Source organism: Lissotriton helveticus, chromosome 7, assembly GCF_964261635.1.
Source record: "Lissotriton helveticus chromosome 7, aLisHel1.1, whole genome shotgun sequence".
NCBI lineage: Eukaryota > Metazoa > Chordata > Amphibia > Caudata > Salamandridae > Lissotriton > Lissotriton helveticus.
In genome coordinates, this window is record NC_136068.1 from 383,122,220 (window position 1) to 383,148,687 (window position 26,468).

The window sequence follows — 26,468 nt, forward strand, 5'->3', positions numbered from 1 at the left end:
TATCTCTGTCTTCTTTGTTTGTTTGGTTGTTTAAAAATGAAACCTCTCCTTATCCTGTTGCTCTGTAACTGATTGATGTCATGCACCATGGCTGCCGGACCCCTGGTTGTCGGCTGATGAGCTGTGTAACTTAAAGATTGTCTAGTGCTATTGCAATGGCCGGCCCGGAGGGTTGTAGGCGCATTTTTGTTTTATGTTTCTTGCAAATAAAGGTTTATAAAAAATAAAAAAATTAAAAAAAAGATGGAAAGTACCCACCTATTGAGTGATATCGTGCACATGAATGTCTGGCCTCTGACATTGGAAATGTAAAATAAGCATCTTTTAGCTCCAACTTTAATAACCAGTTGCAAGTATCTACTGTTCAGGTGCTTAAGTATTCTTTACTAATTAACTTGTCATCCTTTTGGGCTGGCTTCAGCATCTTGGTGTTTTACGAAGGTACCACATCCAGTGGCTGCATATCACAGAGAGAGGTGAATAAAACTGATCATGTATTTGGATTATATTTTATTTTTATTATGTCCCAAGATCGAGAGGAATTGAAGAATCAATTAAAGGTTGTGATGGATCTTTTTAACTCATTAGGGTTTTTGATAAACATGGAGAACTCAATAGGCAATCCTTGTCAGATTTTGGAACTTTTAGGATTTTACGTAAATACTGTTCAGGCAGTTTTGAGTTTGCCAGAGAAAAAAGGTTGAGAGAATAAAAACACAAGTGAACAATGTTTTGAAGAGGAGTTTTCTAGGACAATAGTGAGGATAATAGGATTATTTTATTCCTTGATTAAAGCAGTTTTTCCATGTCATCTTCACTACACAGCTTTGGAGAGGTTGAGGCGGAGAGTTTGAGGAGAGGTTTATGGCATGGAGATTGGAGTGTTCTGACTTTGGAAGTAAGAGAAGAACTGAGCTGGTGGCTCTGCATGTTGGATGCTTGGAATGGTCGGGCGATATTTGGACTTTTTCCAGAATTAGTTTTAGTTACCAAAGCAAGTCTGTTTGGTTGGGGGGAGCATGTTTAGGAGAAAAAGAGACAGGTGACAGCTGGTCAGTGTAGGAGGGATTGAGTCACATGAATGGTTTGCAGATGAGGGCAGATTTGTTTGCGTAGGAGAGTTTTGCAAGTTCTTTAAAGAATTGTAATGTTTTATTGAAAAAGGACAATGTTTCAGCAGTACATTATATAAACCCATTTGGTGGAAGCAAACAAGAATTTGACAGAGTTGGCCCAGGAGCTTTGGAATTTCTGTTTGTGACACATATAGGTTTGCGAGCGGAGTGTTCTCCAGGTTTGAACATTTTGACAGCAAATTGGAACTCTCAGTATTTGAGGGATTACTGTGATTGGAAGCTGAATGTTCAACTCCTTCAGAGATTACGGGACATTTTGGGACCTTTCAAGGTAGATCTGTTTGCATCAAGACTACTAAAACAGTTGGATCGGTATTTCAGTTGGAGAACGGATCCACAAGCAGAGACAGTGGATGCATTTCACCAGGATTGGAGGAATCTTCGGGGTTATAAAGTTCTATCAGATGCCATGATTCAGAGAGGGTTGCTGATGGCGAGGAGACAGAGTTGCAGGATAGTTCTCATAACTTCTTTTTGGGTAGCTCAACCTCTGCTTCCAGGGGAGCAGGAACTAGCGGAGGAACTATCTTCTCTGGCCCAAAGTACAAAAGGTTTACTGGTAGGACTAAAAGAGGTGGATCATCCTTTGGTGAACGCAGAAATGTTTAACCTTCTGGCTTGTAAGATTTCAGGGAAGAAGAGTCGTTTGGAGGACTTTCGGAGAAGGCTCAGGAGCTGCTCACAGAATCTTGGACCCCAGGCACACGAAAGACATATGTTGGAGCATGGAGGTGCAGGGTTTGTTGTTGCTTGCAAAGGGATTTGGATCCCGTGGAGGCTTTCCCAATAGAGTTGTCAATTTGTTTAACAGGCTTTTATGGAAAGGGCCTGTGTTATAGAATAATAAATTGTTACAGATTGACAGTGGCTGTTGGTCACATTCATGTTAATGGTTTTTCAATAGGAAGAGATGCTTTAGTTTGCAGAGATATGAAGGGCATCAAACTGTGTAGACCTCCTAGACAAACCTAATTTTTTATGGGAATTGAATTTAATTCTTAGGAAGCTGGAAGAGTGGCCTTCAAACGTTTTTTTCTTTAGAATAGTTATTAAGTAACTTAGCAACATTGTTATGCCTGATGTCTTTTAGGAGTGTATCAGATGTGGAACTTTGGAGGTAATCGTTTTTTTATAAATCCAGATAGGGTGCTGTTTTAGATCGCGCAGAGGACAAAAACAATGTTTTCAAGTATTTTTTATCCATGAATTGATGAGCACCCAAAATTATGTGTGGTTAGGTGCATGAAAGAATGGGACGATAGAATGGAAGAATATCGCAGGGATAGAGTGAATCAATTGGTAATATCCCAGGGGCGGCTGGTGTCCACGGGGGAGATGGGTGTCGCCCTGCCTATCTGCTCTGGGGGATTAAAAAAATGCCTGATGGAACACTGAACAGCTAGCAATAAATTATGCTGGCTTCTCAGTGAACAAACATTGGCAAATCTGGATTTTACTTTAAGGTGGTGGGGGAGGATGGCCCTTGCTCTGCGCATGCTTTTTTGGCTAGGTGAAGATTACTTCGACCTGGAGCCAGAAAGCAGGGCGGGGACGACACACTGGGTGGCACAGCCTGTGTCTCACTGCCAGAATAGTATTTAGATTTTTGGCGTTATTCTCTTGGCCTGGGGAGGAGTCGGAGACCCTCCATTAATTTCAATGGCTGGGGGCGGGCAGTCCGGCTTAGAGATATAGAGATCCAGAAACAGTTGCTTGTTTTAAAAGTGATTGGTTTGCTGGAGTCTGCGGGAGGAGTCCAAATCCAGTATTTTCCAGTTTGACTTGCGTGTGCTATAGTTGCTATTGCAACGCTGTCTGCACTGCAGTCCTGCTGTCACGAGGAGCCTGATTTGAGAAGGATAACGTTCCATAGGTGACAAAGGTAAGCGACCCACCCCACAACAACCTCTTGTTGGACCCGGTCCTTTGGGCAGGTTCACCCCGTGACTTTTTGCTTTTTCCTAGCCTGTTTTTGGAACCTGGGTTGGTGATTTTAGGCCTATGCGCACTTTTTCACTGTGGTACAGTGTAAAGTGCGTGTGCTCTCTGTGTATGTATGGTGAGTGACCTGCCCTCCCATAGGAATGAATGGGGAATATGTATGCCCATGGTAGATTCCTGATGCGTGGGGAGTGCAGGGTCGAGTTTGATATGTGTGAACTCGTGAGAATGAATGCTGCAGAATGGTATATGCGGCATGGCTGTGTCTAGTCTAGAAGCGCCACTTTTAGAAGTTGGCATATTTGTGTAGTGAGTCTGCTGGCACGTGATTGGCTGATGAGCCTGGCCCAGGAGTGCCTGGGCCTGCTGGTGGATGGACTGTCTGTTTTGAGTAGGACGGGGTCTGCAGGGCCCCGGAGGAGGGGGTCTGAGTCAGCCGTAGATGAAAGGCCCCCATCTGCTGTCAGGGATGGGAGGAAAGAGCGTCTGGTGGAGCCAGGCTGTGCCTGTCGGCCCACCATGCTGGCTCTCCCTCCTGATGGCCCACTGTCACCTCTGACCTGAGGCTGACAGGAGAGGGAAACCAGATACACCCAGGGCTCAGGGCTCGCTTACACAAAGACTTCAAAAGACTTCAAAGCCTTTTCTGTGTATAAAAAGGGGCTGTGTCCCCTTCCAAAATGTTCTTGTTCTTGCTCTTGAGGCTGACTTGAATCTACCAGGGACGGGCGCTGCCCAGCCCCTGGATGCCTGGAGGACTCCTGATGGACTCTCCTGGATCCCTGGACTCCTGGGGGACCCCTCTGCCCTACCTGGGCTGATGGGGGGACTTGGCTTTACCCCTGGGAAGCTCTGGGACCGTTGCAGCATGGAGAAGCTGCATTTTTCTGTGGAAAGCTGCCTGGAGGCGCTGAGCTTCCCCCTGAGCGCTCTGCCTGTTTGCTAGCGCTGTGGAGCGCTTGATTTCCCCCTAGCGCGTAGGAGCGCTTTATCCTTGGCCATAGCGCTTAGGAGCACTTTATTGTGTTCTGTTTATTGGATTGATTGGGCCGATCGAGTGCCTACCTCGATTTATTCTTTTTTAAAGAAGCCGGTGCCCACCCGGCATTTGCCTCCCATTCACCGCCGCCGCCCGGGCTTGGAATCGCCTGAAGAACCGAAGGCGCCGCGCTCTCATTGGCTGAGAGAGCCGAGCCCCCTCACCAACGCCGCGACGGGATAGGCCCGTGCGGCGCAGCGTCATGGCCCTTGTCGTGCCGTGATTGGAGGAGGAGAGGAGACTCGTCATCGGGGCCGCGACGGGATTGGCTGGTCGAGGCGGCCCCGGGAAGAAAGGAGAAGGCGCGGGAGATGGCCGTTCGCGGGGCTCCTCTCGGCTGAGGGAGCCCCGAGGAGAAGAGGCGGCCGGTTGGCAGCGCTCCCGTGTGCCGAGGGAGCCCTGCAGAGAGAGAGAAGGCCGGCGCGAGGCTCCCCGCATGGAGGGAGAGCCTCGAGTGAGCAGAGACCTGCCGTCGCCCCGCCCGCGATGGGCTGCCGGTGAGTCTGGGCTGAGGGCCGGGCAGAGTGGGGCAGAAGAGAGGAGGGGCGCCGGGACACGTTGTCGGTGTCCGCCCCCCCCCCCCAGTGGCGCGAGCTCGCGCCTGTTGCCAGTGCAAAGCCACGAGGGCTCCAAGGGCGGCCCCAGTGGGCAGTGGGTCGCCCCCACGTGTGTTAGCCCAGAGAAGCTCAGAGGGGCCATATTTTGTTCAAGAGCCTGTGTGGCTCCAACGACCCCACAGTTGTTCTAAGAGCCTGCTAGGCTCAGGGGGCATATTTGTTCGGAGCCTGTGTGGCTCTGCTTGGGCCAGTTGTTTGAAAGTTCCACGGAGGACTTGGGGGCAGGTGTATTTCTAGAGCCAGATGGCTCCAACGCCCCACAGCTGTTCAGAGCCTGTGTGGCTCCAACCTTTTGCGCAGTTCGTTCTAGGGCCAGTGAGGGCCCCGGCGCAGTTTTGATTCTCCAGCTGCCCAGCAATTAGTGGGCAGCTGCACCGTTTAGGCGCAAGATGGAGAGTGAGTCAATGAGAGGGATAGAGATGGCACAGAGGTGCCCGGCCAGTCACAGCTGCGCAGCACTTAGTGCCAGCTGCAGCGTTTAGGCCCTTGTGAGTGTTCCCAGGTGCCCAGCAAGTAGTGGGCACCTGCATCGTTTAGGCCCCTGACATTGAGACTCAGGGCGTTCTAGCCCCAACAAGGCCAGTTGGCCTAGGGACTGCCACAGGTGGTGGCTTGTGTGAGGTTTTGCGCAATTATATGGTTATTGCACCCCTGAATGTATTTCCTTGCATCATGTGTTATTCCTGCACCTCTGAATGTTTTAGACATCATGTGACTTTTGCGCTACTGTATTATTCTGGTACCTCTGAATGTATTTTTATTGCATCATGTGTTTTATTCTTAACACCGCTGAATGTGTAGGTTTATGCATTATGTGTTTTTCTTTACTACTCCTCTGAATGTGTTTTATACATCATGGGTAATGTGTTCTTTCTTAGACCCCTAAATGCTGTGTGATACTTAGGTGGTTCTTTTCAGTACAGGTGGTCCTAGTGAGGTCCTGGTCCCCTGCGTGACAGTCTCCTAAGGGTTTAGGGTTGCGTAGGTGGTACTTACCTGTCCCCAGTAGTTACTGGATGTGATCTATAACTGTTACTTTGTGTTACAGTGATTTTATACACTTTTATTCTAAGTTCTATAAGTACTATTTCTATTTCTAAAAGTGCTGATTATGACAGTGGCCCATGTGGCCCTGTCCTGTGTAAATAATCCCTTGTGAATATTGCCGTGCCAGTTGGCACAATGTACATGTGTGATTCCTATCTGATATGTTTTGACAATACAAAAGTTATTTTAATATAACCTTGTGTGGAGTCTCTTTTGTGGTGTGCCTAGTTTGTTGTCGCTGTTGTGCGCTGACGCAAATGCTTTACACATCGCCTCCGAGTTTAGCCTAGACTGCTCGTGCCAAGCTACCTAGAGGGTGAGCAGGGGTTATCTTGGCGTGTGACTTCCTTGCCCTGACTAGAATGGTGGTTTCTGCCTGGCTTTGGCATCAGCCTTAGCCTACCAGAAATAGCCGGTTCTAACACCTCCTAATTATAGGGGTACTGTTTTTGTCACCTGCGATTACTGACGGGGGGACTTTGAGCCCCTGCCGTGGCGGTGTTAGTTGGGGGTGGCTTTGAGGCCCTGCCATGGTGGCGTACGGTGTAGGTTCAGGGTGCCTTTGAGGCCCTGCCGGTGCACACTGATAGGATATTAGCACAGAAATTCCAACGGATATCCTTAGGGCGCCACTGAATACTTTGCAAGTTGGCCTGGGAGGTTTCTCTGCTCTCCGGCTTCCTCGCTCTTTTGAGGCATTACATGGCGGCGTGGTTATGTGCAGGGGGAACTAGTGGTGAATGGCAGGAGATTATTGCGAAATGTACAGGCTGTTGTGAATGTGATGAAAGGTAATTTTTTACAGAACAAGAAAAATAAATCGCTATTCGCGCCGGTGATCCATCTGAGAGGAGAGGATATGCTAATCGGGCCCTCTCCAGTGCACAGCACTGCACAGTACAACTGCTCCTTGCCCGGTTGCCCCCAGACCTACTTCTCTACCAAAACGGCACAAGGAGACGGCCCAGTTTCACTCCGAATCATTCCTTCAAAATCTCAATAATGGTGCCTGTCACTACTCAGGACCGGACATTGTGCCCCCTTTTCAGACATTTCTCTGGGAGGGTCGTGGACAGCGTTAGCACCTACACAAGCGCAATTCCCACAAAAGAGCGAGGAAGCTGGAGAGCAGAGACTCACACCGAGGGTTAGACAGCAATGTGCGTCCACGAGAGAGAGCAATTCATAGGCTGGTCTAATTCCCTTAGAGACTCTGACATAGGAGAGGCCTGTGTCCTGCTTAAGCACTTTGAGGCAGCACTCACAAGAGCAGGTTAAGAGATGTGGAAATCAAAAGCTGTCAGTGAGGATTTGACGTCATTCAATGTCCAAGTCCACTGTGACTATGGACTGGTGTCTGTTAAAGACCCTGCACTCGGAGTGGTCCGTGTTCTCCCGTTTCTCTTATGCTGCGTGGAAAACACAAACTAATTCCTTGTAGATGTGATAAGGGACTCAGATGGTGACACTGGGGGATAAGGCAGTGGTCTGCCTCCCAGGGCAGGACACAGTGCACCAGGACCTGCCTCAGTGAAAAGCACTCAGATAGGAGGGGCTGTTTCTGACTTTAGTCTAAGCTTTCTGGATGTTTTCACAGGAGTTGGTCAAGGGACGGAAGTGGCAGAGCAGAGGCTGTCACAGAGGACCAGGCAACCTTCAAAACACACAGGAAAAGGCAACGTTGAAGACAGCATAGATTCTGCTTGCCACTGTTGGAGTGTGTTGTCCGTGCTGATTGTGAGCTGGTGACACCCAGGACTAACAGCCTCTAACTGTAAGTGAAACCAGTGACTGATGGATGAAGTTGGGCCACAATGTCCGAGTAGCTGGGGAAAGGGAGGAATTGCGGGCACCCAACAGTGACTTCTGCAAATACCCGTGCATCCTGTTACGTGTAAAACCAGTTGACTGACGTGTGCACTTGCGTGGCATGTGCTACGAATAAATGCAGCTCTATGCATGCGTGAATCAATATGGGCACTCTCATGCATGGCAGCTCCGCTGTAACACAGGCAGAGGGTAGAAGGGTGCGGTGCTGGTTGGTTCACTCGCAGATCTTGGTGCACATAGCTGCACGGACGATGCATTCAAGTGCCTGGCCTCTACGAGACACTGCCCGTGTGTAGCTGTCAGGACAGCAGTACTTGGCTTGCGCTAATCCTCTTAGAGCCCGACTCCTCCCTTGGTGAATGCGCCACCTGACATTTAATAGAAAATGAAGAGGAGTAGTACGAGTTACTTACCTTCGGTAAGGATGTATCTGGTAAAGACGATTCTAGCCGCAGATTCCTCAACGTAGAATTATCCCCAGGCGTGAGACTGGATCTGGAAAACTTTTTGCCACAGCATCCCTGCGCGCTGGGGGGGCGGCATCACCCGACTCCGCCCAGGCGTTGTCCGTGTATGTGACATCCGCGAGTTCACATAAGCCCCACCCCGGCGCTCCTACGTCAGTTTTCTTCGGAGAACTTTTCGGCGCCACAACGCAGAGCCAGCAGGCAAAACTGTGAGAGTATAGGAACAGTGTGCAAAAGAGCAGAAAAAATGGAAAAAGGAATGGTGAGGAACAACAACATGAAGAGCAGTGCCAGGCACTGCAGTCCCCAAAGATACGGAAAAGAATAAAGAACAGAGCCCAGCCCTGAGCAGCAACCCTGCCAGTACGGAGATAGCCCCCCATTGGAGACAAAGAACATATGTAAAAATTTCATGATAACATGTAGCAGGACTACAACCCCAACCAAAAACAATAAAGGGTAACCAGTCCCGGACAAACCAGGAACGGCAAAACTCAGAGACAGCCCAATCACAGAGTGTGACAACCCTCATAAGGAACAAAGGGCAGAGGCACAGCCAAAAGACCCCAACCTAGATTATAGCAGAGGGCCCAGAACCCTAGTAATAAAGGGGGAGGGTGGCGGGGTGGAAGGTAGGCCCCAACCCGGAGCAACCAGAGCACAAGGGCACCAAAGTACCTATAACCCATCCTCCAATATGCCAAAAGGGGAGGAAAGGAAACAAATAAACAGGACGAACATCCTGTCAGAAAGAAGGAAAGAATGTACTCATAGAAGACACAGCCGCCCACAGGGAGGCGAGTGCAGAAGACCAAGTCCTCGCAGAACGGGGAGGAAGGGCGGGCCGTGAAGGAATCTGCGACTAGAATCGTCTCTACCAGATACATTGTTACCGAAGGTAAGTAACTCGTACATCTGATAGAGACTACTAGCCGCAGATTCCTTAAAGTAGACTAGATACGCTATCCATACCCAAAAGGGAAGAGGGTCTGCAAGAGGACCCCACCCGCCTGGACAAAAAAGAGTCCCACAGGGGACGGTTCAAGCGGACAGGGCGAAGAGCCCCGTCCCCCGAAGTAAGGGGAACCCCTACACTTAGAGGACCACCGACCCCAGAGGGGATGCAAGAAGACAATAAAAGAGGTAGCCCATCCTCACTCAGCAGAAGAAAAGAGGGCAAGGTGAAAGGAGGCCAAAGAACCCCACGCCCATACAAGGCAACGGAACCTCCATCGAAGGCCAAGGCAATAAGAGGAGCACAGAGGTGGAAGAACAGCCTAGAGACTCCAAGGAGAAGAGGAAGAGCAAAGGCAAGCCCTCCCACCGGAAACACACCCAGTGAAGAGGGCAGCCAAGCCCATCACAGTCAGAAGGCAATAGACCAGACAGAACGGCGCCGTCAGCAATAAGCAGGCAGAAGCAGACAGGAAAGCCCAAGGGCACCCAGGAAGAACCAACCAACGCTCTTCAGGGACAGACTGCCCCCAAAAAGGGGGCAAGAACCATCTCATCCCCAGGGAGGAGAGTTAGAACTGAATGCAGGGCCTACTGGAAGAAGCGGACAAGGCAAGGAAGACTGTCCCACGAAAGCACCAAGAAGGCACAATGGTGCAGAAAGACAGTAGGTCGGCAGCGGCAAGCACAGCAGATGCCGAGAGCACAACAGAAGGATGCACTCAGGGCAAGCCAGACGTCAGCTGAAGACAGACAGCAAGAAGGTGAAGAAGGGTCCGGACACGCTCCAGGGAGGAGTCCGCGCACACAGCCCAAAAAGAAGTGGAACCAGACAGAACCAAGACACCAGGCCGCAGACAGCAGGCCAGACCAGGCGAACGGCGCAGTAACCCCAGAGAAGGACACCCGGGGGCGCAACTCAAGCCATTCCAAGCCCTCAGCAAGAGGACTGCATCCGCAACATACCCTAACCCCATGGAGAACAGAGGCCCGAAGGCGACTACAGCTCCCCAGCGCATGACAAAGCAATATAACAGCTACCTCTGCCCTACATATGGCATGTTACGTCCCAAGACATGGGAACCTCTTAGGAAAAACTTCGGCAGCAGAGGGCAACAGAAAATACCTGCGGAAAAACCCACAGAAGGCTAGTCAAGCAGCCAAAGAGAAAAAACAGAAGGCCTAGTCTCAGGGCCAGCATGGTATAGAAACCCAAAGCAAAAACACGCAGTCATGAAGGGCCGGCCAGCAGCCAACAGAACTACAGTCCCAACAAGGAGGACTCGAATGCACATGAAGCAAACAGATCACACAACTGGGGCGACCCGCCCCAACGGAAGAACACCTCCCAAAAACCAGATCAACTCACAGGTCACTGAGGGAAGAAGGAGGAGGAGGAGGAGAAGGAGGAGGAGGCCAAATCCTCGCCAAGAACCTCCGAATAGCCGAGTCCGCTGGGGCATTGAACAAAAGAGCGCCATCAAAAGGAAGGTCCACCAGCCGTTCTCGAACGTTCTCTGGGAACACACTGTCCAGAAGCCAGGCATGGTGCCGAAGCGCAACCGAAGAAGCCATGGCACGACCAAGCACCTTAGAGATGTCCAGAGCGTAGTGAAGAATAAACGCTGCCAGCTCCGGCGACCCAACACATGGTGCCTCAAATCAACACACGCGGTACAAAAGGGGGTGGTAATGGACGGAGCATCTGAACCAATCAAACACTCGCACCCAGTCAAAAGATCTGGGTTTAATCCATCACCGTTCCTTAGCCCACTCTGCCACCCCAGTTCAGACATGGCTATATGCAAATCAGTCTGACCCTGTGCCTCATAGGAACAGTCCAGCCCGAACTGCCAAGCCATGCCTTCCCTGGACTGCAAACAAGCTTCCGAGGACCGGTTTCTGGCATTACAGCCATCTTCATCCCGGCTTGCTTGAATCCAGTGGCAAAGTGAGCAAGGGACTCACGTCTAAGCATACCCTGCCACACTTATGGCGGCCAAAAGCGGTACAAAAGGAGGTGGTAATGGACGGAGCATCTGAACCAATCAAACACTCACACCCAGTCAAAAGATCTGGGTTTATTCCATCACCGTTCTTTAGCCCACTCTGCCACCCCAGTTCAGACATGGCTACATGCAAATCAGTCTGACCCTGTGCCTCATGGGAACAGTCCAGCCCGAACTGCCAAGCCATGCCTTCCCTGGACCGGAAACAAGCTTCCGAGGACCGGTTTCTGGCATTACAGCCGTCTTCAGCCCGGCTTGCTTGAATCCAGTGGCAAAGTGAGCAAGGGACTCACGTCTGAGCATACCCTGCCACACTTATGGCGGCCAAAAGCAGTACAAAAGGGGGTGGTAATGGATGGAGCATCTGAACCAATCAAACACTCACACCCAGTCAAAAGATCTGGGTTTAATCCATCACCGTTCTATAGCCCACTCTGCCACCCCAGTTCAGACATGGCTATATGCAAATCAGTCTGACCCTGTGCCTCATGGGAACAGTCCAGCCCGAATTCTCTGGGAACACACTGTCCAGAAGCCAGGCATGGTGCCGAAGCGCAACCGAAGAAGCCATGGCACGACCAAGCACCTTAGAGATGTCCAGAGCGGAGTGAAGAATAAATGCTGCCAGCTCCCGGCGACCCAACACATGGTGCCTCAAATCAACACAGGCACCCTCCTGAGAAGCGGCAGACATAAGGGACTCCGACGAGTCCCACAAGCAAGACGTGGCCCTAGCCAGAACGCACAGAGTGTTAAGAGCCCTCAGAGCTGCACTGGTAGAGGCGAACATATTCCGCCCCCAGGAGTCCAGCCAGCGGGCCTCCCGTGATGGGGGAGACAAGAGCGGCGGCAGAGATGGAAAGGCATTCTGCAAAAGAGGGCCTCTGGTAGAGGGGTGGAAGGAAAGATACACCGGATCACGCGGCGCCAGATGGGGGCTGTGCAGAAGGTGTTGGGGCACCGGGTCCCCGTGGCCGGACGGCCCCAAGTCCCCAAAAGAGAAGAATGGAGCGAACATTCAAAGGGAAACACCAGCCCCTTACCACCAGAGCCCTGGTGGAGAACCTCCAGAAGATGATCCTCAGGGAAATGTGCAGCTGGATCACCCATGCGCAAAATTCCCACAGCCGTGGAAACAGCGCGAGCGAAGGCCGCATCCGCCTCCGTAGGGCCCCGCGGTGGGGAAAGCAACTCCTCACTAGGCGACGGCTGCAAGCTAAGGCGGCTGTCCCCAAGCCCACCGTGGGAAGGAAGGGCCAGGTCCAGAACGGAGGAAGAGGGATCGAGGAGTAGGAGACCTGCGGCTCCTCCGGCAAAGACCGCGGCGACGGCGAGGAGCCGTCCTTAGACAACGGGGGGGAAAAAGCCACCACGCGTCGGCCCGTCTCTGGTGAGGATGACACTAGCAAGCGTCGAACCTCTGGAGAAGAGGCGTCGGAGGACGAGTCAACAGCCCGACGTCAGCCTGGTGCCGTAGAGTCCGCAATCTGAGGCAGGTCATCGTCATCCGACGCCAGGGGAGATGCCGGAACGACCTCGGCCACAGCGCTCTGAGCAGGAGACGGGGGCTGGCCCAGAACCAGGGCAGCGAGGGAACGGTGCCAGAAAGCCGCCGAACCAACCTCCCACGAGGCAGCCGCCTATGTGGAGGGGTGAGAGGGACCCAGGGGAGAACGAGGAGTCTCCCGTCAACCTCGACCCGTGACTGGACGAGAAGGGCCCTCACCAGCCCCTGTGGCGCTGCCAGGGCCAGCAGCTGCCAGCTCCGAAGCGGCGTCACCTCAGCCGAGGCCACCGCCTGTACTGAGGACCGAGTGAGACTCAGGGGTACGACCAGAGTCCCGGCGACCACCCCCAACACCACAGGGACTCCCACGGGAGTTTACAGCGAAGCAGAGGCGCCGTGGGCCGAAGGAGGGACTCCCGAAGGGCCGCACCCCAACGGCGCAACATCCTCCAAGCCTGGATCTGAACCAATTGGCGCCGCTGCGGAGGGCCCCACACACAGCAAGGGATCTGCTGACGTCCCAGGAGGGGAAGGAGGAGGAGGAGGAGAAGCCATCAAGGCCTGTAAAGCTGCCGCATATGTCTCCATCTGGGCTCTAGTCAACCCCACGCCAGGAAATGGTGGATAGTGGGACGACATGTGGGGCCGCACCACCCGCGCCCCCAAGAGGCCAAGAACCAGCCCTCGGGGACAATCTACGACATTTACCGACAGGTGAGCGATGCTCGTGCGACCCAGGAGAGGGACGATGTCTAAGACGGAGGCGACGGTCCTGAAAACCCTCGGCAGGGGCCAGGCGTGGCGACGACAACGACATGGACATGAGAGCTGAGAGAAGTTTCCTCCGGCGCTCCCGCCAGGACTTCGGTTTCATCCGCTGGCACGCCTCACAATCAGTGGATTTGTGGTGTTCCTCCAAACACCACATGCAGATGAGGTAAGGATCTTAAAGCCCGAAGGCATCTGCATACTGTTCCCATACACACGCAATAGCGAAAGGGAAAGGCCTGAACAGGCCTGGAGCACAATCCGGATCCGCGATGCACGAGGAAAAGGAAAAACTGACGTAGGCACGCTGGGGTGGGACTTATGAGACCTCACTGAGGTCACGTACGCGGACAACGCCTGGGCAGAGTCGCGTGATGCCGTCCCCCCGGCACGCAGGGATTCTGTGGCAAAAAGTTTTCCGGATCCAGTCTCACGCCTGGGGATAATTCTACGATAAGGAATCTGCGGCTAGTAGTCTCTATCAGATATAATAATTTTAGAGCAGCTGGCGCCTGCCTCTATAGTACAATGGCCCGCACATTCCAACTTCAATGCCACGCATTCATCTGTGTGACTATTGTGTTTGGACTCACAGGTTTGTTCGAGGGGGGGGTGTAAGGGCTGAGGCATACTATCATTATATGAATGGCATCACTTAAATAACGTATTTTTTTGTCAAAGATGTTTTTAATACAGTTTAACACCATACATCTGAGATAGAACCAGGGCCGCATCCCTCACAGGGGAGCAAAGGAGTGTAGCATCAATACAAAGTCCAAAAAGAAAGGGGATGTAATGCTCAAAATAAAGCAAGCTCCACCCAAATAAAGTAATCCAAGTAAGAGACACAGCTTCTCAACATTAAGGAGCTTAGAGATAGCCTGACATATCCAGCAGAAAATGATCATTTTCACCGCATATCGTCCAGTATCTACTACAGCATGCTCTACATGTCCGAAGCATAACGTATAGGATGTGCAATAACCAATATTCATCGAACATAGAATCTCAGATGTACAGAAATTGAAATAGGAACTGAAACAAAAAATAACCCCCCCGCCCCATAGACCCAGCCCCACACTCCCTGTGGTGGCGGCAACAATCACACAGTTAGGAAGTCACATGACCTAGGGCACTATTCAAAATTGAAAGAGGTGAAGAGCTGTTATGGAAGCAGGACATACAGCAGATGGAAGGCCCGGTGAAAGGAAGGAGACCAGCGGGCCCCACTTAAACTCAAAGTTCTTATAGTTATCTCTGAAGTTATCAAACATATGCTTTAAGCTGAGCAATTTCCACAGGCGAGAGTGTCAAAGGGAAGTAGCTGGAGCTTCCTTTCTCTTCCACGCGGCCGCCAAATTAATCTTAGCTGCTCCAAGACATAACCATAAGATCGCTTTGTCGGCTTTGGTCTGGTGCTCTAGGGCGAGGTCACGAAGTCCCAAAAGGACACCTGCAATGGTAGCAGGGACGGGGTATCCCAATATTTCCTTTATATGGGCCAAAATTTCCTCCTAAAAAGGGGCGGATGGTCGGGCAATCCCACCATATGTGCTGAAAATCACCTAAAAATCCACATCCTCTCCAACATTCAGCAGAGGTGGGGAGGAAAATTCGACTCAACTTGGCGGGATGCAAGTTCCAATCCATCATAGTCTTCAAATGTGCCTCTCTAAGCTCTGTGGGGTGATTAAATCTTGCAATATCGGACCATAAATGCACCCACTCCTCCTCAGCTATAGGACGGTGTATCATATCTTCCCACAGGGACATGTATCGAGAGCGCGGAGCCAGATAAGTTTTAAGTAGAAAGCTATATATAAAGGAAATAACCCCTCTCAGATAAGTGGTCTTGGGGAGGAAAGCTTCAAACTTTGCATGGGGCAGAGTGGCGGCATCTTGTACTGGAGGGGTAAGAGCCCAGTGCATCAATTGGGTATAGTGATATCTCTCTGAGTGTCCAAGTTCATAATCCCGTTTACAGACATCAAAAGTAAGAGGGTCGAAGTTGTGAAATAGGTGTGTCAACGCTAAACAACCCCCCTTCCTCCAGGCATCAAAGGGTCCCTCAGATAGAGCCGGGGGAAATGCGGGATTGAAGTGAATTGCCGTGAAGGGGGAGGGGAACGAAGTCCATCTGTCGTCGCCCGAGACAGAGTCCCAAACCTTAAGGGTAGTGCGCATAGGGGTGCTAATGTACGAGTTTTTAGGCCCATCTTGTCTAGGGAGCCAGACCAAATCCCAGATAGTCCTTCCCGTGATGCTGCGATCCATGTGTAACCAATGCTTCTCAGAGTCCCGTTGCGACCATTCAACTAAAACCTTAACTGCGCAGCCTTATAGTATAATTGAATATCAGGGAGCCCAACTCCCCCTTCGCTACGGGAGCGGCGAATTAAAGAATAAGAGAAGCGAGCCCTTCCCCCCCCTGCCAAATGAAGCATAAGATCATGGCCTTCACTTTCCGGAAAAAATCACCCCCAACTCAATCGGTAAGGCTTGAAACAGGTAAAGAAGCTTGGGCAGGAGAGTCATCTTCACCGTGTGAATGCGACCTAGCCATGAGAGAAAAAGAGGTTTCCACTTCGTAAGTTCAGATTGGATGCGAGCAAGGATAGGAGGGAAGTTGGCAACATAGAGGCCCTCTAAACTCGGCGTAAGCTGAACCCCTAAGTATTGAATGGAAGATGTAGCCCAGGGCAAGGTCGTAAGGGCTTGGAGCTCGAGAACGTCTGCAGGTGTGAGATTAATGTTGAGTATATACGATTTATCTATATTGATTTAAAACCCTGACACCCCTTCAAAACGATTGAGTTCCATATGTAGGTTAGGGAGGGAGGTAGCAGGCTCAGACAGGGAAAAAAGGACATCTTCCGCAAATAAGGAGATTTTGTGGGGCTCCCCAGTGAAAGGCACCCCCATAATGCCAGGATTAGTCCGGATCGCTAATGCTAATGGCTATATACTAAGGGCAAAAGCAGAGGCGAAAGGGGGCACCGCTGCCGAGCCCCTCTGGAGTGACGAAAGGAGGATGATTGCACCCCGTTGACTACTACCGTGGAATAGGGGTGAAGATAATTAGCTCTAATCATAGTGAGGAATTTGGGCAAGAAACCAAATGCTGTAAGTGTCTGGAAAAGATAGGGCCACCCTATCAAAGGCTTTTTCCGCATCAAGCCCCACTAGGACTGCAGGGATATTACGTCTATTGGCCTTTTCTATCAAATGAATAAGTCGTTGAGTGTTATCATGCGTTTGACGTCCTTTAATATAAACCCCGACTGATCCGGATATATGAGAATGGGCATAATGTCATTCAGGCGTTTGGCTAGACTCGCAGAATAAAGCATTGCGTCCAAATTTAAGAGGGCAATTGGCCTATAAGATGCACTGCATTGAGGGTCCTTCCCTGGCTTAGGTATCACTGAGATCACGGAACCAACCATAGTGCCGGAGGTCGTGCCTTCTTCCGCCATAATGTTAAAAAGACGACCAAGATGAGCGCTAATATCAGGGGCAAACGTTTTAATTGAAAAGTGCAGTATACCCTGTGGGGCTTCAGGGCTTTAATGGCCGTAATAACTTCATTCTCCGTAATATGAGCCGTAAGTATATCATTCCATGCATCTGACACTTGGGGTAGGGGCAACGTCTGGAGATAGTCCCTCTGGGCCTCTAGATCCAAGACTCCCCAGTGTAAAGATTTTGATAGAAAGAACCAAAGAGGGTAGCCTTTTCCTCATCCTTGCAGTAATTTCCCCCGTTGGTCCTTTAATGCCACCTATATACTCTCTCTCCCGTTTATCTCTCAATTGTCTAGCAAGAGGTTTACCAATTTTATTACCCTGCGTGTAGGAGAGGTGCCGTAACTTGAGGAGTGTAAATTCCGCCCGAAAACTATATATAGCTCTAAGTTTGCCTCAAAGTGCTGTGAGGTTGCGTAAAGGTTGCCTTGTGGGATTACGTTTGTGCGAACGCTCAGTAGAAGTTAACTCTGCTTCCAATTGTTCTCTCTCACTAGTCCGTTGCCTGTTTAACGTCGCAGTGAGGGCAATACATTCCCCTCTAAGGACAGCCTTAAAGGCATCCCAGGTGATGAGCTCTGAGGTGTCATCCGGACTATTAGTCTCGAAGAAAGCAGTGATAGCTTCTCTTAGCTTAGTACGGGACTCCTTATCCCGTAGCAACGCTGAGGGAAAATACCATCTAGATGTGGACGTGGCGTTTCCACACCAGGAGAGGCTAATGGACAGCAGGCTATGGTCGGACACTGCAAGGGGGGAAATCTTGGCATCTTGTAGGGCGTCCTGTAATGATTGGCTAAGGAAGGTATAATCGAGCCGTGAATATGTTCGATGGACATGCGAGTAAAAGGTGTAGTCTCGCGTCCGTGGAAAACGAGAGCGCCAAGCGTCCAAGAGACCCAAATCATGTAGGCGTTGTTGTGTGGTCTCTGAAAAAGAGCCCATACCTGAGCGGTGTGTGTGTGAATATATCTAAGTCTTTCTGCCACACCTGATTAAAATCACCCATAAGGATTAGTGGGCCTTCCAGGAAATCTGTAAATTTCCCCAAAAAGGTCTGTAGAAAGGCCGACTGTCCAGTATTGGGTGCGTAGACTACTGCAAAGGTACAAAGTTTCCCCATTAACCGCCCTTTAATCACAAGCCAACGGCCCTCCTTATCATTCTGAACCCCCAGTGGCTGAAATTGTACGCCGAGCGAAACATGATGGCCACCCCTCTGTGTTTTGTGTGGGCGGAAAGTGTTTGTGTTTAAGGCGAGTGTCCTCAGCCCTAGCTAAATGCGTCTCTTGCAAGGCCACTATGTCAAGGTGGTGATCAACAATATACTTCCATACTTTTTTACACTTTTGTGGGGAATTCAGCCCTTTAATATTCCAGGTTCCGATAGTAATCGGCATCAGAGCAAGGAAAAACCATTATAGCTCACCCAAAGTCCCGCTGGCCTCCCAAGATCTTCGCTTCTGAACCCTCCCTCTGAAGATAAGTAACAGCCGTCCACACCTGCTACGCTGTCCCAATAGTCATATACCCATTCAAATGCACTTGAGAGCAAGCCGCCATCACAACCCTCCCACACCCACCCCGCTACCCCTAAGCAAAGGAAAATAAACATAACCAAGGAAACAGTACAAACAGTACAGTTGGGCCCCCAGCGAGGCTGAAGAGACCCCTCTGGAACCAGGAGGGACAGCAGGTCCAAGGACCCCATCCACGCCTGCCACAGGGCAACACCGATTCGAGAGTTTGTGTAAGCGGCTAATGGCAAAGAACCCAAAGGCATCTTAGAGAGAAGTCCAAAACGAAATGGACACAGCTGTAGACAGCACGTACATGTGCGAGTAACATAAGAAACATAAGAAATAACATTCTGCCTCCTAGATTGTGCCCAGACGTAATACTTATCGACCTGTTCGTCTGTAACAAACTGCTATGAAAAGAAGAAACATAGCTCTTACATATAGAGTCCTCAATGTCCATGAACCACCTTGCCGCGTACTTAGGACAAAAGCTGGAGAAGCAAGAATAGCTGCTGGACTAAGAGACAGGACTGTTGTGGTGTCCCAGAGCATGGCTCCAGCTGAGGCCAGCAGTGGCAAGCAACACAACGATTACCAAATGGTCCGTACGTGCGCGGACCATTATGTGAGTTTAGCTGGCATTAGCGTCTTCCTCTCCGTGACCCAGCTGACCATGCTGATGCGGACGCAGATCCACGAGACGATTCTCCATGTTTCTTTTGTAAGGAAGTATCCTCCTCAGAAGGGAGTCCCAACAAGTCGATACCCTTCTGTAGATCAGTGATATAACGTCGTTTATTCTGGTATTCAAAAGAGAGCCCAAAGGGGTAAGTCCATCGATATCTGATTTTATCCTCTCTCAAATTAGTGGTGATGGGCCGGAACAGTTGCCTCCATGCAAGCGTGGATGGCCATACATCCTGATAGATCGTGCAAGAATGGCACTGGAATGAAACAGAGTCTTTCGTTCTGGCTTGAAGAACCGCTTCCTTGACCTTAAAAGAATGGAACTTTGCTAGGACGTCGCAAGGCCTCTTCTTCTCACCATGTTGCAGGGCACCCACTCGATGTACTCTATCCAATTTTATTGTGAGTCTGCGGGGACAGGATCTCTGAAAAAAGACCCACCAGGAAGGTCTCCAGGTCAGGCCCTTCCACTCCCTCCTCCAGGTCACATATGCGTAGGTTCTCCCTCCACGCTCTGTTCTCGAGGTCCTCCGCCTTAAGTTGTGCTTGCTGCAATTGTTCTTTGAGTGAACGGACATCGTCCCAGAGTTTCGCAGAGTATTGGACCTGCTCCCGCTGTTGTGTTTCAAGGTCAAGAATTCTAATGCCCACGGAATCAACATCCTGCTGCAGGGAGGACAAGCGTTCTGTCAGATCTGAGCGCAGCTGATCTATAGAGGATTTAAGATCTTGACTAATGTCACTACGTAGTTCAGATTTGAAGTCTTTAAACATGGCCAAAAGGGCGGTCTTCGTGAGTGCCATCGTTGTCGCTCTTGCGTCACTCCGCAATGCGGAACGCTTTTCCGTCGTAGTAAAGAAATCTGAGAGCTTATTCGGTGGTTAGTTTGTAGACTTCTTAGGCGGCATGAGGCTGAGACCTTCACAGCAGTGCAGGTAATTCAAGGAAGTAGGGAGCCGGATATCGTCGGAGGAGCGTCATAAGGCAGCCACATACACATGAAGCTGTGCTTTAGAATTGTGCTCTACAGCATTAATGTAGAGTTCTCCGCAGGTATTGCACTTCCCAGTCAACTAAAGTGGTAAGAAAAAAAGATGGAGTCCGCAGCCACATAGGGAGAGCACACTTAAAAGAATTGAAAGACATGTCGGGCCACTGCCACATCCAAAACGGCCACCGTAAAGAGGTAACTCTAGGTTTGGCAGTGAGGCTACCCCAGGTATCTTGAAGAGTCAACACCCCCTGATGTTGAAATCCAGCGCTCCTTGAGAATTCATCCGTGGGCAAGGGCGCAGAAGAAGGTGCGCTGCACTATAAGCACCAACAGCAAAAGCTTCGTATCAGGCCATCTGCAACACAAGAAGACCACCCAGGCAGAAGATAAAGGAGGCGCTGAACATCATATCAAAAGCGCCCCCTGCAAGAACCGCCGGTATCCCCAGGACTTCAGGTGCCATCAGTGAAGTCTGGCGCCATTTAGCGAGGAACCGTCGCCATCTTAGGGTCAGGCAAGGAGGGAGAAGGCAGCGCCCAGCATAAAACAATAAGGAGCCCCTCACTTCGCTGACAGCCACAGTGAAACAATACCTGGGGCATCAAGGAGCTCCTCATTTCTGCAGCCGCGTCCGCACTACCGCTCCGAGAGCAGAACAAAGACCAGTTAGCTCAGAAGGCGAGCCGCCGTTTTGAGCGCGGTGCGAGCCTTCTCCATGGCAGCGGCAGACAACAAGATCCTTCCCATGTCGGTCAAAAGGTAAAAGTGGCCGCCACGGGTGGTTCACATCTTCCCACGCCGCGGGGTCCGTTTCCAGTGCCTCAAGAGTGTCTGTAGCCGCACGTAGCTGCCCCAAGAGCGCGCGTGGACCGGGAGCCGAGACGGATTATGTCCGATCGGCCATCTTACCCGGCCACGCCCCAAATAATGTATTTTTAAAGAATCCCATACTACCTACTGGCAGAGGCAAAAGATGTCAATGGATGTATCTGACCCCCGAGTCTAGAATTTTGTTTACCACTCGTACAACAATGTGTGATTCTGGGCGAATGTATTTTGGTTCCTGTGCCCCTGCTCTTGTTTCTGCATTAAAGGGGGTGGGGCGCTAAGCATTTAAACAAAGCACAGGCTAGCAAAAGAGGGGCGTTTGGTTGGCATTTTAAATAGAACACTAACATCAACTCAGGTTTCTTACATAGTTGTTTGCGTTTGTGTTGATTTTGTAATATACGTGCTTTAAAGATGAACACAGTTGTGAGGACCAAGGCCAGAGAATATGTTTATATGCGCGGCTGCGTGGGTCGCAGCCACACGGCTTAGTTTTTCGATGTCTGTGACCAGACAGGGATTGATTAAGCACATCTTGTTTTGCTGCAGGTGAACTTGTGGCTCAATGTTATAGTTCTAGAAGCATTAAGAGGCACAGTGTGTCCGGTCTATGGTCTGGAAGGTAGATCCTTACCGTTAATGTTTGCACACAGTATACAGGTGTGATCTTCTGCACATGGGTTCCGAGCAGACGCGGCTGAGCTGGGTGTGTTTACGAATATCAGAGAACTGAGAGGCACTAGAGTTGTCTCTCGGGTTGTGAACCTTAAGGCACTGCTTCGATTAACAAAGCTTCTATTGTTATATGTTTGAGTGTCTGAGATGCAGGGATATTGGAAATAGTGCAGTTCTGGTCTCACACTTTCGTGTCCTGTATCCGCTCCTAGAAGATTGCTTCGAAGCAGTATATTAATTCTGTACTAAGAAGTAAATGGAACATTTAAAAAAAAGGAATGCTAATCGATAAGTACATAGAAATCGATCCGAGTAACCACATAGACAGGAATACTAGTCTCTGACTGTGCTGGGTGAGAAAAGAAAAGATCCCTTTGGGTAGATAATATTACAGAGTAGAATCTATTTTCATATGTCACACATACCTATATAATCTTTCTCATTATCCACACATACCAAGTTTGGACCATATATAATAGGGAAAACAACTTCAACACTTTCTGTAAAAAATGATATCACATATATTTATTGTTTGTTTGCATACAAAATTTCACGTTAAAAAAAGCCCGTAAATTCATACATTTGAAAACACAAAAATTAATAAAAACACAAAACATTAAAAAGATTTGATCACAGTAGGCATGAAAACATGTGAAGAGTGAAACAACCAAAAGCTAGACATAAAAATTCGGTCTTAACAGTTTACACCTCCGTCATAACATCATATCACAGGCATCGAAATATGCAATTTGTATTTAGCTTTCTTTCACCAATGCCCAATGAACGGATTGTGTATCAAAATGTAGCGTCGCCGCGTTTCGTTGGAATCGCCTTATAAATCCATCTTTATCAAGACTTGTATTATATACACTGTCTTTTTTTTATAAACGTTTTCATGCGGTCACATGAGGTAATATGGACCAAGTCTGCCCCAGCGTTAGGCGGACACCTCTCACTCTGGGCGACTTCTTGTGAACACTTTCCCGTTATCTGGTTCCTAAGCTGGTCAACTTATAGCGGAACCGCACATCTCATATACCGCATTGGGCTAGTCTTAATTTGGTGACCTCTGTAGCCGCATCGATTTAAATATCGGCTTTCTAATATCCACAAACCCCCAGCGGCGTGTAGATGCGTCCGTCCTGGTATCGTATTTCAAGGACTTGTACAGACAGTGACGAAGACGTAACTAGGGCCGAACTGGACTGCCTCAAGTTGAGAGGCCCTGGTGGGATCATCCTTTCTTGGCTCTGACCCTTGTGAGAACATGTGCTAGCTGTGTCTGTGCGCTGAGGTACATGTGGAGAGAGTTATAATATAAAAATCCCAGAGTTTGCTGAAATATAATTTCTGTTTATCTGGCTAATACTAAAAAAAATCAAGGATGAACTGCAATCCTGGGATGGATCTCTTTCGTCATCTAATTTTTTAAGAATTTGCAATGTACGGTGTTACCAATGGTGTGAGCCTTGATGACTTCATCAAACAATACAGTAAAGAGGCAGAGATATGTTACAGGTAGAAAACACTTAGAGGGCCTGTTTCCATTGGTTGTGTGTGCTTGACTTGGGGGGCCATTTTGCAAGCAGGCCATTTCGAGGATGGGACACATTTTTCATTTGTTTCTATTGTTTTCTTCACATTTATGCTTTAAAATGCCATATTTGAATCCCTTCTTGCAACAATTTGCAGTAAATATGTGGTGTAAAAAGCCACAATTTGAATCCAGTTTTTGCAAAATGTTCTTGCGGGGAAATACCCCCCCCTCCTTTTGCAGTTTGGGCTCGCTCATTATACTACGATACAATTTTTCACCTCACTACTTTCAAAATCCCCCGGCCGCCACTGAATATCCCATGTGAGGCCTTATAATCCAGTTAGTTCTGCGACTATTGCACGTTGGGTCACATTTTGCAAGGTCGAATGGGGAATGCTTGGGAAACATTTTGTAAGAGCAGCAAAGGGAAGTAAGGTTTATTGTTCAGGAGGTGGATTGAAAGAGATTTTGAAAATGGGGATTGGCTGAAAGCTGGAGTTTTTGTGAGATTTTACTTGTAATCTGTAGATCATATATCTTCTGTAGCTATTCCTAGCTTTGAACATGTATAATGCTAGCCTCAGTTCTTGATAGGACTTGACATCCAGATTCTCCAATCACTCAATTTGGAGAAGCTGCATTCCTGGAATACAACTGCACATAGCTGTGTCTTTCAGCATGACTCCAACAGTTTCACAGTACATATGTGTTTGTTGTCCAACCTAGTCCTTCCAGACACAGGGAATATAATTTATTTATATAGTGTGTTCTTGTGTACTAATGCAAACTTGTAACTGTATTGTGAATAGTTGAGCCTGGTATTTCTCTCCTATTGCAGATGCCGTGCACACACTCAATCCCAATTGTCTACTTCAGTGTACTATGGAAGTGATAATTAACAATAACACACACACACCCACACTTTGCAATACTGCACAAACTCTCAGAAAAACACTTCAACCGGCCCCTTTCTTTACAAACCAAACACAGGTAAACTGTTCGCCTAGACACTCGAGTGAGCATGAAATTCTCTTTACATCCCCCAGTTTTCAACCCAACCTCAACCACCACCAACATTCTACTCTTTCAGTGTAGCAATCAAAACTTCTCTGACGGACACAAAACATCCCTGACCGAACATGGAAGGCGTTTCCGCTAAACTTATGGACCATATTTACTCTTCTGCAGCTTTAAATCACTCGATTCTCAGCAATAAATTACCTCAAGTAAACTGTCTTTTAATTATTGCATGTTTAATAGTCAAAAACTAGTACAACATCCTCGTTGTACTGGGGGAAGACAGAATTTAACATACTTTTCCAACCGAATGCTAGGTTGGGGTAGACCATGCCCAAATGTTTTATTAAGCCATCCAACCACACTATTCTACCTAGGCACAATTCCATTAGTAGCAGAGGCAGTAGTTTGGCCACAGTATGCAAGGGTACAATAACTTTCAACAAAGCTGAGGAAGTGAACATACAAGGTTCTGAATCTCTTCTTGTCAGCAGCAAGCCTAGCTCCACCTACTTATGCAACTTCCTCTATGAGTCACCTTCCAACGATGGAACATTTTCAGACACCTTTTTAGACTAGCTATAGGACTTATATAGCACTATCAAAACCTCTGTATTTTGTGTGGCCTGAATATCTGGATCGACAAGCCTAATGTGCGACATTCCAGAACAATCCATACAAGCCTAGATACCCACGACCCATGCCATCTCGTTCCCAATACAAACCACATTTCTGGACACAACTTTAATATCATTTTCAGCAACCTGGGACTAGTCCCCTTCAAAAGAATAACCCCAGTCAAATGGACAGATCATCACAGTCATCTTCCAAAACATGATTCTATAATAATCTCCAGCCACATGCAACTTACCTGCAACTACTTACATCCCTTGCAACAAAATGAATATGGAAGACCTAGAAACCTAACTTATCTCCAACACAGACTTGAAGAGAAAAGCTGTAAAGAAACTCTACAGATGGCTCCAAGAGTCATATGGCACATTAATCCCCCAGAAAACAACCCAAACGAAAAAGCCCCTTGGATCAGTGCATAATTAAAAAAGCTAAAACAAGTTGCAGACCTTCAAAGGATCTAGCATAAATCCAAAAATCCACATGATAAAATCCACCTACACAGACATAATAGAATGTACAAGTCGCAAATCAGAAAAGTCAAAACATGCTACTACTCAGGGATAATCTACAATGCAAACTGTGTCATTAAAGAGCTCTTAAATTTCACAATCTCGAACCCCTCCAAGAAACCCGTCCTAACTCTCAGGACCTCTGTAATAAACTGGTGACTCATTACATAACTAAAGCAGACATGCTGGAGTTTCACTTAATACATAAGAAAACCATCAGCCCCAAGCCACTCAGAAACCCCTGCTCAAGTAGAAGGGCTACTCTTTCCCTGTTATCTTTCCAAGAACGGTCAATGAGCAAACTCCAGAAACTTGTTAAAACTAGCAAACCATACGGCTGCCCCCTGACCCTTATCTTTCCCAAATCTTCAAAACCATCATTCTATCAATATCTGCAGCCAGTCACAGACCTGTCAACACTCACCATTAACCGGAGACTTCCCACAAACTTTACAAAAGTCCTACAAACATTCACTACTAAAGAAAAACAACTTGGACCATGAACACCACAACGATTACAGAGCAGTAGCAAATTGTCCATTTCTTGTCAAACCTATGTAGAGAGTTGTTTTCAAGGATATCTCAGATTTCATGGAAGATAAATGCCTACTCTTAAAATTCCAAACTGGTTTGACCCTGGAAGAGACATAGAATCCGTCCAGATCACCTTCTTTGGATCTTTCAGCAGCATTGGATACTGTCAACCATGACACCTTAATCCTCAGACTTACAGAATCGATGTTGAGGACACCACTCTCACATGGATATTCTCATATTCATATCTACACATTTCAGCCAAAATCACAAGTTGCCCCTTCCTCATCTAAACTCTACAATATAATTGCAATAGTTTTTTAAGGCATGATCATTTCCGTGCTTCTTTTCAACATTTACATGAAATCCCCATGGGGGCTGAAAGTAATTATTGCCTCTTTTGGGGTGTGGCATGGCGCAATGCCCGTGCAGGCCACCCCATCCTTTTGTTTGCTTTGCAACCATTTTGAAATCCGTGGTATATAGTGGGCTTTCTGCCCCGGAGGACCTGGGACGGGCAGAATGGAGGAAACCTCCAATCTGCCCCCAAGGGGGCAGAAATACTGTTGCACATTTTTTGGGGAGGAGGCATGGCCATGATCATGGTAGGCAGCTCCCACTACTTTTTTTTCTGTCAATATCCCTGGTGTCTAGTGGGCTTTCTGTCCGCCTGGGGGTGGGAGGAGCAGAA

General features: G+C 48.8%; 1 protein-coding gene across 2 annotated transcripts in view; it reads right to left on the reverse strand.

Moving 5' to 3' along the window:
* The window catches only part of LOC144768497 (CMP-N-acetylneuraminate-beta-galactosamide-alpha-2,3-sialyltransferase 2-like), a 496,260-nt gene that overhangs the window by 349,871 nt on the left and 119,921 nt on the right, over positions 1 to 26,468 (reverse strand). The window lies entirely within an intron of this gene.